The 12,533-nt window shown below is 33.3% G+C and overlaps 1 protein-coding gene across 2 annotated transcripts in view; it reads right to left on the bottom strand.

Annotated features, from left to right (window-relative positions):
- Caper (RNA-binding protein 39-like protein Caper) overlaps positions 1 to 12,533 on the bottom strand; it is a 498,386-nt gene that overhangs the window by 192,129 nt on the left and 293,724 nt on the right. The window lies entirely within an intron of this gene.

The following is a 12,533-nucleotide window of genomic DNA, read 5'->3' as shown; positions in this document are numbered from 1 at the left end:
AAACGACCACCAAGGCATTTAGTTAATCATAAAAGATAGCAAGATACTGTGGCAAAAAAACATAATCAATTTAAGGGTGATTCAAGATAGTTGAAGTTTCTTACTTTATTATTCAGGTTACTTTAATTGTATAGCTTGATAACATTTTTTATTCACTAGACAGCTATTTTATCGAATTAATAAGAGCAGACGAACATTTTTGATACTTTAAAAAATAAGTCAAGCCCACACTTGGTAAAATTGCTTGAGAACTCGAGGCAGAAACTGAAAAATAAGATGTTTGAATGATGAAGTGTAATCAGATTTTTCATTTTTCTTCTTCGTTATTTTATAAATCCCGCCGGAATTAAGAAACATTTGTTCCTTGTGGATTCATAAATTTGTGTCTACTATTTTTTTCTGACATGTAAATATTCCAAATAAATTGATTGTTGTAAACTCAGTAAAACATCTATTGATCGGTAGAGTAGGAAACTCATTTTTGCAAAGTAATTTCTTATGTCTAATTCGGTTAGGTGATGTTATTTGCGTCAGTAATTTACTCTACATAATTTAAGGGAAAAAAAGGAAAAATAGACTTACATTTTTTAATTTACAAGAAATAAATACAGCTTGGTTTTGGCGAGATATGTTAAAATATATAAAACAAAAAGGGAAAAAAAAATCACACCTTATTCGTTCATAATCTGATTTTTCACTTTTCACCACAAATCCTCAACCATTTTCGATTAAATAGCTGACTGCTGAATAAATAATGTTATAAAGCTGAACAATTAAAGTAACGTTATTAATAAGGCAGGCTACTTTAAGTATCTCCAGATTGCCCTTAACAAAAAGTGATTTTAAACTTTGCTGATTAGAAGAAGGTATTAGTGAATCTCTTCGAAAGCTTAAATGTATCCTTACTAGTTCTGGAACGCCTTTATTACTAAAGCTAGTACCAAACTAGCTTTGCCACCATTAAACACTCTAGTCATATTCTCTGCAATGTCAAATAGTGACTGGAACTGCTTACATGGCTGATTCTGACAGACAATTCTAAGAATTAAAATGTTCAAAAGAAATCATAACAAACCATAAATAAAATGATACATCAAATTACAGATTAGTGAATGACTAATTACCACAGTACTGTCCGTTTTACTTGACAAGTCACGTATTCTATTCGTGCAGTAATTTAAAACAGTGCCATCTGCATGAGGAAAAAGTCGTTGCTAGCATTGGCTACGACGGTGAAAAGTTTGCAACCTGTCAGAAACTTCAGTGCGCATCTCGGTATGTATACATCTTCTTTTATAATTAAGATATTCAAGTGCGTCTATCCACACTGTTAAATAAATATGCTAGGAGGTAGTGGATCAATAATATTAAACTTGTTAATACTTAAATTAATATATTGAACCATAAACATAAAGATTAATCAAGATTACAAGATCTCCTCTCTCATTGTATAGAGAGATTCAACAATAGCGTGCATGCGCACCAACGGCCATGTTCTGTCTGCCTTTCCTGAATCACTGTACAAAGGACATATACATATCATCTTGTATTCATAGTGTTTATGCCACATAATAGATGTCACTAGCCACATATTTAATGTAAATCTTACTAATCATAATGTAAATCTAGCTAATATATACAGGAAAGTCGCTAAAGCCGTTGTAATCGCCAGCCACGATGACTGCTCAACCAATCTTGATGAAATTTTGCATACTGATTCTTGACACTTTCGAGAAAGTTTTAGTACAGTTTATATCTTGAAAAAATTGATAACAGTTGCAAAAAATAAGCTTAAACTTTTGCAAAAACACGCTAGCTTTTCACTTCAGTTCAAGAGGATCCACTAGGTGGCGTAGAAGTAACATCGAAGCTATCTGCAATAGAATTAAGGTGGCTCCTCACTATAAATCCCACAAGAAGAGTAAGCATACTGCAACACAGCTTTTCATTGGCTGTGGAGGTTCTTGACTAAAAATGGATAGGTACCTATAGTCCCTTCAAAAAAAGTTTAGTCACATCTACACCGTTGACCTATATCGTACAATACAGTGACCCGAGCAGACGTAGGTATACAAATCTGACAACATAACCCTTGTATGTAAATAATACTAAGCTGACGATAAGTACCTAATAATAAGCCACGGGTGACCAAAGACAAAAAAACTTTAGAAAAAATCTACAAGTTATTTATTAGTGACGAGTAAATACAACCGTGTCCTAACTTTATCGTGACATATTCTATTAATTTCATCTATTAGTCAAAAAAGTACATAAGTCAGCCCCGCATTAAATTATTTTCTTAGTTCAGCGTCTCATTTATTTTTATTATAATTACGATTCCCACAACTCCTATTTATTTAACGTACAACTTTCTGACCAATTCAAACTACGCGGGCTACCGCTCTTCGGTGTAGCAGACGCCCCACACTTTTCATCTGTTCCGTGACTTGCACAGTTATCTACTATTTTTACAAAATATCCTATAAAACCCATGGTAATGTCCAAGTACCTGAATGTCGTTGGAAAGATTCTGATTTCTTCTATCTGCTACATAGTTTTCTATTAAGAACTACAGTATCTTTGCTGAGATATCATGCAACCTGCGCCACCAATTTGACGACCCTCCATAAGAGGCTATGTTACAGAGTCTATTTTCCAGTTAGTTTTTTTTAACAATTTTGGTGGTGACGAGGTCTAAAATTTTGGGAAAAGACTCCTTGCACCTTCAAGAATCATCCTTTAAAATATCATTTAATACTCCAGTGTTTTGATTTAGTGAGGAGCCACCTTAAGTAAATCTGGTTATTATTTCCCCGAAAAAATTACTGAATACTACAGTCAATCATTGGCAGTACATGAAGTATAGAGCTGGAAGTCGTGCAGCTGGATATCCTGGCTACCGCTGACAACACTGTTCTTTAATAGACAAGCGATTTATGTCAAACTCCATCCCAAACGAAAGATTGACGAGTGCGACCAACAAAAAAGTGTTCAGAATATTAACGTCTCCGGCGAAATTCCAGGAGACGTGTCTAGCTAGAGCACAATCAGCTTTAGGATTTTGGGGTTTCATTGGTCTTTCTTCTAACCATCCTGGGGCTATCAAAGCAGATTTTGCGACAACAGCAAGCCAGGAAAAACAACCCTGAGAATTTCAGGTAGCCACAACGGCCTTCTTCTGAGTGGTCGTCCCAACAGTATACCTACAGAAATGGCATTTTTAACTACCATTTCCGGCAACGATTTGTCGAGTAAAAGACTATATAAAGCTGGCCACTATTAAAACGAGTCAGTTATTCTCTCGCAGACATCACCAGCAGAGCTGTCTGTTGCGAGACTGGGAACCTCGGCCACCAACGACCCTACAATATCCTCTCTACTCTAAACATTCAACCAGTAAGCACCGATCCTTTCCGAGGTGTGAGTTGGTTAAACCTAACAGTGAAGCTATAAAAAAAAACCAGGTGTGGGTTTCGGAACCCCAGGCAGAAGTAAGACTTCAAACTCAAATGTTATTAAACTTGGTATAATAGAAACTCATTACACCTAATATTATTAGATCTTTAAGAATTCGATATTAAAATGGTAAAAATTTTATTATTATTAAGTATACGAGCACGCGCGTACGTAATTCACGTATTTACGCATTCTAAATACTTTCATGTTTGCTATGATATAAATATGTATTTATATACGTACAATTATTGTTCGTCATGTAATGCAGAACGAAACAAAAATTTTTACCATACTACGCCAAAAAAGGTAGTTTTGTCCAGTTACGCGGGACAAAAATTCCTTCCATTTAAAATTTTTTTTCATGCATTTGATATGATATGATACATACATGTCTTGTTGGAATCATTGTATCCTAAAAATTTTTTAAAATTTTGGCTACCATAAAAGTAAAATAGTTCACTGTTTCTGATTGAGATTAAGGAAAACAATAGACATATAGCTATTTTCTTGTTTTTAAAGGTAAGATTGTCGTATATCATACGTATTAAATACTTCATGCACGTTTTTCTTACATACATGTATAGGGACTAACCTGTATGTAATGACCAGGACGTACAACACGGATATATGTATACAAAATACATACGTATACTTTGCCTCTAGCATAGATTAAGTTGTTGTTTTTCTCTTCTTTTCTCTTTTCTCCATACCTATACCTCAGCGAGATCAGTTTATTATTTAGTCATAGCGCACAAAAATACATACTTACATAGCTATAATGTAGGTACAGTACCAGCCTGAGGGGAAGCGAGCAAACGGCGTACATCAGTACATGGGAAAGAAAGAGAGACGAAACGGCAGACAGTAGAGTGGCGCACGCTGCGAAAGAGAAAGACGGAGCGGGAGAAAGTGTACCTACAAGAGAGGAGATTTAAGAGAGGGCTTGGGCCGCAGGGTTGGTGGCTACGTTTTTTCAAAACGCATTTCCCCTCACGCGGCTGTTCACGGCCCAACATAAGAAGTTTCAGTTCAAAAATAAGCTTGAGCAAACGGGACAGTCATTAACAAGCAAACATTTCGAACCAATCTCCCTCCCTTAGATCAATAAACTGACTGAGCTCAGCAAAAAAAGGTGCTTTGGACACTAACATCTCCAGAGTAACACCAGGAGAAATTAGCTCTACAACTAGCTTCAACGCTTCAGACTTTGTTTTCTCCCATTAAGTCTAGTGCTACAACAGCAGGCTAAAAAGTATCACCCTCAGGTATCTAGGCAGTCACGTTTGCTGGAAAGTTTAGTCTATAAAGAGTTTAGCTCACTTGTCCTTTTTAGAGCCATCAAACGTCGAAATATCCTGCCAACAAATACACTCCAACCTAACAAAGTTGACATAAAACAGCCTTTAGGGCTTAAAAAAGGTTTAACGATGCCTATCGTCGTAAGAGAGAAAATAGAAGGAAAACTTTAAATGTTTCCAATTTTAGGTGTTAGGGAACTGACGCAGAACATTTATTCAGATTAAAACAGCAGCATTAAAATCGACAAATGTAGAATCTATTACTTGAGATATCAGCTTTTTATTATAGCCGTGATACCAGTTTTCACTTCAATCTTCTAGATTTTTAAATAGGTAGGAAAATATGTATTCGCTTTTATTGTGGCGATAAAAACCAGAGATAATTAGTTCCAGGACGTTGTTGCTCTGGTAATTAGCAATGGTAATCGCAAATAAACTGCATGGATTCCAAACAAAACCGTTTTTAACAAGACATTTTTTTATTCTGAGAAGTATCAAAAATAGTTGTAAAATTTATAACTAAAAACGTTTTACATTACGTGTCAACACTCTACGGTGATCTATTTAGTGAGTCTCGGGAGAAGCCGAGACGGGGGCTTTTAGTGCTTTTGTATACTAACTATGATTTTTATGAGCTCATGTAACAATGTTTTTTTTTTAAATCAAAAAATTGAAAAAGTACTCAGTGTGCTGCGTGAAATTTAGAAAGTACTTAGTACATTTACCTCGTCCCCTCTTACTCGATTCTCTTCTCCAGAGGGTCCATCTCAGGTATCCAGTTTAAAAACCCCAGGAACTCCTGTGAAGGAATTAATAAAAAGATCAGCACGGGGCTTTGAATGCCGACACACTTTATTTATACATCCCATCACAATTCTGCGTTAATACACTTATTTACTGACTTATGAATAGGCATGTTTGTATATTTACTGCACGTTAGCCCGGCCCCTCCTTATCGACACACTTCTTTCCGTCACAGTATTTTTGTTAGCTTCGGCGTCAATAACGTGTACTTAATTACATATGTCCGAATCTCACACACGCACCTGATACTATATTTCTCGTATGAACGTCATAAATGGCCAAAAATGGCAGTCGTTGTCATGACTCTAATTCTCGCTTTAATCATACGTACATTTACACTAGCCGACCCTTTCCTCTATCTCCCCTAACACCCATCTGCACACATACACACCCACTCACTTAGATTGCACTTAACACTCTTTTCTTTTCTGTACTATTTTATAGCACCTATCTTCTCTGTACTCTTACTATCAAACTCCGGTTTCTCGAAGCTATCCCAGTCTCGGCGATAGCTTGTCTACATAACCAATTTTCAGCAATTTCACCTACTGTTCCAACTGTCTCTTTTCTGTCCTGTACTCTACGTATACTCTCACTATCTGCACCTCGATCTAATTAGTTCACTACTCTATTTTCTTCTTATTTATCCTCTCTCAGCTCAAGTCCTACCTCTCTCTGATCACGTTCTTGTTCAATTTCACTCTCTATCCTAACTGAACACTCCACTTTTTTCCATACGGTCTAGCTAAACTCTTTACTATCCTATACTTAACCTGTCACTGTTTATTCTCTCTTGTTGTTTCTCTTTTTCGACTACGCTCTCTCTCTCCCTCTCTCTCTCTCTCTCTTTTTCTCTCTCTCTCTCTCTCTCTGATGCATACCAAATACGATACAAACAAAATTTTCTGCCAATAGGCAGCAAATGATTGAACGGTCACAAAACAATGTAAGCAAAAAATACACGACGTGAACACAAACTAGTGGCATAATGTAGTATATTTAGACTGATAGAATTAGATTTCACACCATTGAAAAAAAATTAATTCCTATAAGCAAATAAAAAAGGTAAATGGAAAAAGTGCGAAAATCACCTAAATCGTAAATAAATCGAAAACAGTAATAGATGAAAAAAAAAAGTTAAATACAAAAAAGATGCGCCTTTCCAAGCCGCATAAAAGTAGCCTTGTTAAAATTCATTTCATTAAATATTTTTTTTGCAAAATGCAAAAAACCGCAAATTTGGCCATTTTTTGAAAAATTCATAACTCAGTCCCATTTTGATATGAAGAGCTGAAAATTTTATACAATGTTCCTTTCGTAGTCCTTAACATATGCTCCAAATTTCAAGATGATACAATAAATAGTTTTTGCAAACCGTCGTGTTCAAGAAAAAATGGTCCCTTCGAAAAATGGCTCTAAAAAAGTTTTGAGACCACTTACGGCCATTTTTCAAACGTGCTGCTCTTCGTCAAGAGTTAGTGTTTGATATGCTAAAATTTCATAATCCCATCTTGTTTAGAAGTACTGTTAAAATTGCATCGAAAAACAGTGATTTTCGCAGGAGGCCGTCGGCAGTGCGTGGTGGGGCGAGCCGCCGAATTAGGCCACGCCCACTTTTTCGCTGAGCACTTGGTTTTGAGCGTGAATTTTCAGAAGTACCATTTTTCCATGACTATTATTATTTTTATTATTATGTCGATACGCGTAATCTCAATATTATTGAAAGCTACCCCAGATTTAAAAAAAACATCAATTTCTGATGCTTAATTCCGAAGATATCGTTGGTTATACAACGCATAGTCATTTTAAACCTACACGCTCGAAAGTGCGCCGAGCGCTCAGCGAAAAAGTGGGCGTGGCCTAATTCGGCGGCTCGCCCCACCACGCACTGCCGACGGCCTCCTGCGAAAATCACTGTTTTTCGATGCAATTTTAACAGTACTTCTAAACAAGATGGGATTATGAAATTTTAGCATATCAAACACTAACTCTTGACGAAGAGCAGCACGTTTGAAAAATGGCCGTAAGTGGTCTCAAAACTTTTTTAGAGCCATTTTTCGAAGGGACCATTTTTTCTTGAACACGACGGTTTGCAAAAACTATTTATTGTATCATCTTGAAATTTGGAGCATATGTTAAGGACTACGAAAGAAACATTGTATTAAATTTTCAGCTCTTCATATCCAAATGGGACTGAGTTATGAATTTTTCAAAAAACGGCCAATTGTGCGGTTTTTTGCAATTTGCAAAAAAACTATTTAATGAAATTAATTTCAACAAGGCTACTTTTGTACAGCTTAGAAAGGCGCATTTTTTTTTTTATTAATTTTTTTTTCCATCCATTACTGTTTTCGATTTATTCGCGATTTAGGTGATTTTAGCACTTTTACGATTTTTTTTGGGCACTTTGCTGACAAATTCAGAGGTTCTTTTTTGGTAGCAGCAATTTCTACCACTTTTATCTCGCTAATCCAATTTTTTATTCGCTTATAGGAATTAATTTTTTGAAAAGTCTAATTCTATCAGTCTAATTAGGCAAATTTTCATACTCCCCTTGAAGTACTGCTTAAAGCGCGTTAGGTTGTTTAAAATTTAAGTACTTAAAAAACTTTGACTTGACTTGATAAGTTTGGCATAAAAAACTAATGTAATTATCATAATCAAGTAATTATTTTCTTTAAAGGATATTTAAATTGTACATTTCAAACATGACACAACAACAATATTATTAGTTTGCCATATTTACTCAACATTTTTAAAAAAACAAAACAATATTTTAAAAAATTCCTAGTAAGTACTACTCTCAAAATAACGAAAAAATTAAATCAGATTTTACAATTAGGAAAAGATAAAACAATAAAAGTTAGATAACACCAGCGTGGTATATGAAATTTCGTGCAATAACAGTCCTGCAAAAATAATGGTAAAACAAAAAAGCACTTAAAGAGAACAGAATAGAACAAAAAATATAAAAAAAAAAATAAAACAAAAAATGAAAAAAAAATAAAATAAAACAAGAAATAAAGAAAAAAAAAAAAAATTAAAATAAAAAAAAAACAACAACAAACCAGGGGAGATAAATGGGTCATGGGACCCACGGTAAGAACGAAGTTCTCTGAACATGACAAGTATAAAAACACAATTTCTCAGGTAACAAGGGGGTCGCCAGACCCATTGGAAGAACGAAGCTCTATAAACGTTAATACTGCATTCATGTAGTTCACTAAACAAAAACTTGATAAACGAATAAAAAAAAAAAATAAAAAAAATAGTTCAGTACTCACGATGGTTGAACTTCGTGAGTACTGTATTTATGCACGACGTTCTCACGTTCAAGTTTTTGTTTAGTGAACTACATGAATGCAGTATTAACGTTTATAGAGCTTCGTTCTTTCAATGGGTCTGGCGACCCCCTTGTTACCTGAGAAATTGTGTTTTTATACTCGTCATGTTCAAAGAACTTCGTTCTTACCGTGGGTCCCATGACCCATTTATCCCCCCTGGTTTGTTGTTGTTTTTTTTTATTTTAATTTTTTTTTTTTTCTTTATTTCTTGTTTTATTTTTTTTTTTTTTTCATTTCTTGTTTTATTTTTTTTTTTATATTTCATTTTATTACATTTTTTTCATTTTTTTGTATTTTTTTTTTATTCGTTTATCAAGTTTTTGTTTAGTGAACTACATGAATGCAGTATTAACGTTTATAGAGCTTCGTTCTTTCAATGGGTCTGGCGACCCCCTTGTTACCTGAGAAATTGTGTTTTTATACTCGTCATGTTCAAAGAACTTCATTCTTACCGTGGGTCCCATGACCCATTTATCCCCCCTGGTTTGTTGTTGTTTTTTTTTATTTTAATTTTTTTTTTTTTCTTTATTTCTTGTTTTATTTTTTTTTTTTTTCATTTCTTGTTTTATTTTTTTTTTTATATTTCATTTTATTACATTTTTTTCATTTTTTTGTATTTCCTTTATTTAATTTCTTTCTTATTTTCATATTTAATCTTTTTTTTTTCATTCCCTTTTTTTTCATATATCATTCTTTTTTTTTCATATTTAATTTCATTACTTTTTTTCATTTATAACAGTAATTATTAGCATTACTGTAATGCCAAAAAAACCTCAGGTTTAATGAAAATACAAATATTTAATGCGTAATAACGCGCCTTATTATATTTGATCTACATAACTATATTTATGCTAATTAAATTTTTCTTTTTTTTTTTTTTTTTTAGATGTGTTATTTAAAAAACAAATACACAATTTATAAAACAAATTCATAATTGAATGTATTATCAGTGAATACATTTAAAAATGAAATGTTATAGTTACGAATCACACGATAAGTACAAGAAACCGACTTCTATAATCGGCAGCGCTCGTAGCAGAGCGGGTAAGGAACAGGACTTACATGCAGAAGGTCGATGGTTCAAATCTCTTTATTGGAAAATGTTTTTTTTTTCTTTTTTTTTTTTTTTAGAATTGTAAAAGAAAAAAAAATTCAAAGTCAAAGAAAAATTAGTGTGGGGAAATAAAATTAAAATTTGTTAAAAAATTAATTGCTTGGGAGTGTGAGGGGGAATGGTGGGTAAAGGTGTGGTGCAGAAGAGTAATACGGCACGGTTGACAGATATACATATATAGTGAGGAGAGGGGAAGTGTGTAGAGAACACTTGGTGAGGGGGGACGGGGTGAGGGGAAAAACTTGAGAGGAAGAGATTTCTGATTCAAAAAAAAAAAAATCTGTCGGTTTTAAAATTCCATCCCCCCGAGTAACGCGACATAAAGAACTTCGTTCTAAAAAATTACAAAACCGAATCTGTGGGGTCTGTAGATCAAATTTTAAACAATCATACTTTAAATAGGATGACATTAGAATATTAGACAATGAGCCAAATTATATGAAAGGTGAAATGCTCCATGTAGTGTCAAACGATAATAATATAAATAAGAAAGATGACCTATCACATTGAGTCACACTGGTAAAAGTTTTTTCAAGTATATACGTTACTGACCACATCACTAATTTCGATACATTGACCTTGTGATTTAATTGTGTAAAAATGAGCTTGCATTTATGTCTATGATTTCTTGGTTTTTGTATTAATTTACTGTTGAATTTTTTAATGAAGCCTAAAGAGGTCGACACTTCAGTCGACGAAACGCCGCTGTATAAAAAACGTGTTGTGTTGTGTTTGGAAGTTTGCCCCAAAAAATAAACCAAAAATTACTAAAAAATTATATTGATATGGAAGGTAAAAAACATTATAACTATGATGTGATCATCTTCAAATAATCACACGGATGTTAGTAAAGATGTACTTGTAACACGGGTTCTCTTACACCAAACTCTAATCGCAAATACACAAATGAGAATAATTACACAGTAATGAGAAAAGCTTTAGCTGAGGTACACAGGAATGAGAAAAATTTTGTTGTTAGATATCTTATCTCTGGAAGATTTTTTTTTTGTTTTAAGTACACGACAAAAATACAACAACACTTTGTAAAGCAATTTAGTTCATACTCCATGCATTTTTAACTTTCAAATATAAAACAATATTTTTAAATTGTTTGCCTTTCTGTTGGAAAAATATGGAAAGAGTTTTGAGATACAAATAAGAAAATAAAGCGTAAAAAAATTTTATTTACTTTATTACTAAAAACTGAAACAATCAAGCTTGAGCTTTAATCTTTTTTTTTTTTTTTTCCTTACAGTCTTTGTGATACTTTCTTGAGAACAAAAAATAGATATTTTTACTTATTAAATACCTAAAAAAAAATATTTCGTCTCCTCTTTCTTACGGTTAGCTTCGATTAAAAAATATAATTTAATTTTTGTATTACAACTTCTAAGTTTTATATGTCATTTGAGAGTCATTTAATCGCTTACATCTTCAGTCACATATCATATATTTAACTATTCTAAAACAATATAATGATAAAAGCTGTGTTAATACACCCCTTATTTTTATACAAAATCTGTGAGACTTCATGGAGTATAATTATTATAATCAAAAAATTATATACAGACCATTAAAGATGAGCAGTTTATATAATTTCTAATATACGTTTCAGCATACATGCTATAAACTGACGTTTTACACAATATAACCTACAGTTGTTTACGTTTGGCAGTCTACTATACTGCCACGTATTTTTTTCAGATTTTTTATGCATCTGTCGCAAATTACTACGCATGCAACAAATGGATGTTACGCACAATACAACTATATTTTTTTAGATATGATGGTTTGTTGCACTACCGCGTATTGTCTAGATTTTTCACGCCGATGGAGCCTGATACCGCTAATCACCATGCGTGCAATGTACTTCCTTAAATGATAATGTAACTATACGATGCACACTTTTTTCGGTCTGCTGTACGAGCTGTGTCGTCTTTTTATTTTTTTCATACTTATAGTCATGTAGTAAGAAATCTGCAAAATGCAAACACGTACTCTTCCACATTATAATTTTCTTGGTGACTTAAGATAAGACAATTACTGTTTTTAGTAATTATTTAATTTTTATAAGCTTAATTAGTGCACGCATAAAATTACATAAGATATTGGTAGCGCTATTTTTTTCAATTTCGTACACTGTACTGTGAGCAAGTCATATTCTGTGTGTTGTTGTACTTATTAGCATTTCTTATCTTTTAAAAAAATGCGTTTATCTAAACCTGCAATTTTTTCTATGATCTTAAAGTGCTGGTGTTTGAACTCAGTTCATATATCTACATTAAACTAGCTATAGATTTACTCTCGCTTTGCTTTATTGACGTTGTTAATAGAGTCAATTTATGTACATTTCTACGCTGGCTATGTTTTGTTTCGAGTAGTGACAACCAGTAGTATTTTTCACATGTGTATTTATATATTTTTTAAGCACTTTGTTTATTCACTGCATGTACATTTTTCTCATACGTAGACTTTTCTTATCGGATATATATTCCAGCTTCACTTTGGCTTCTGTAC

Source organism: Copidosoma floridanum, unplaced genomic scaffold (assembly GCF_036245765.1).
Source record: "Copidosoma floridanum isolate Cflo_tuat_1 unplaced genomic scaffold, Cflo_Japanese_pri ptg000021l, whole genome shotgun sequence".
In the NCBI taxonomy this organism is placed as follows: Eukaryota; Metazoa; Arthropoda; class Insecta; order Hymenoptera; family Encyrtidae; genus Copidosoma; species Copidosoma floridanum.
Note: the sequence above shows the minus strand (reverse complement) of the source record. Positions and strands in the feature narration are given on the sequence as shown.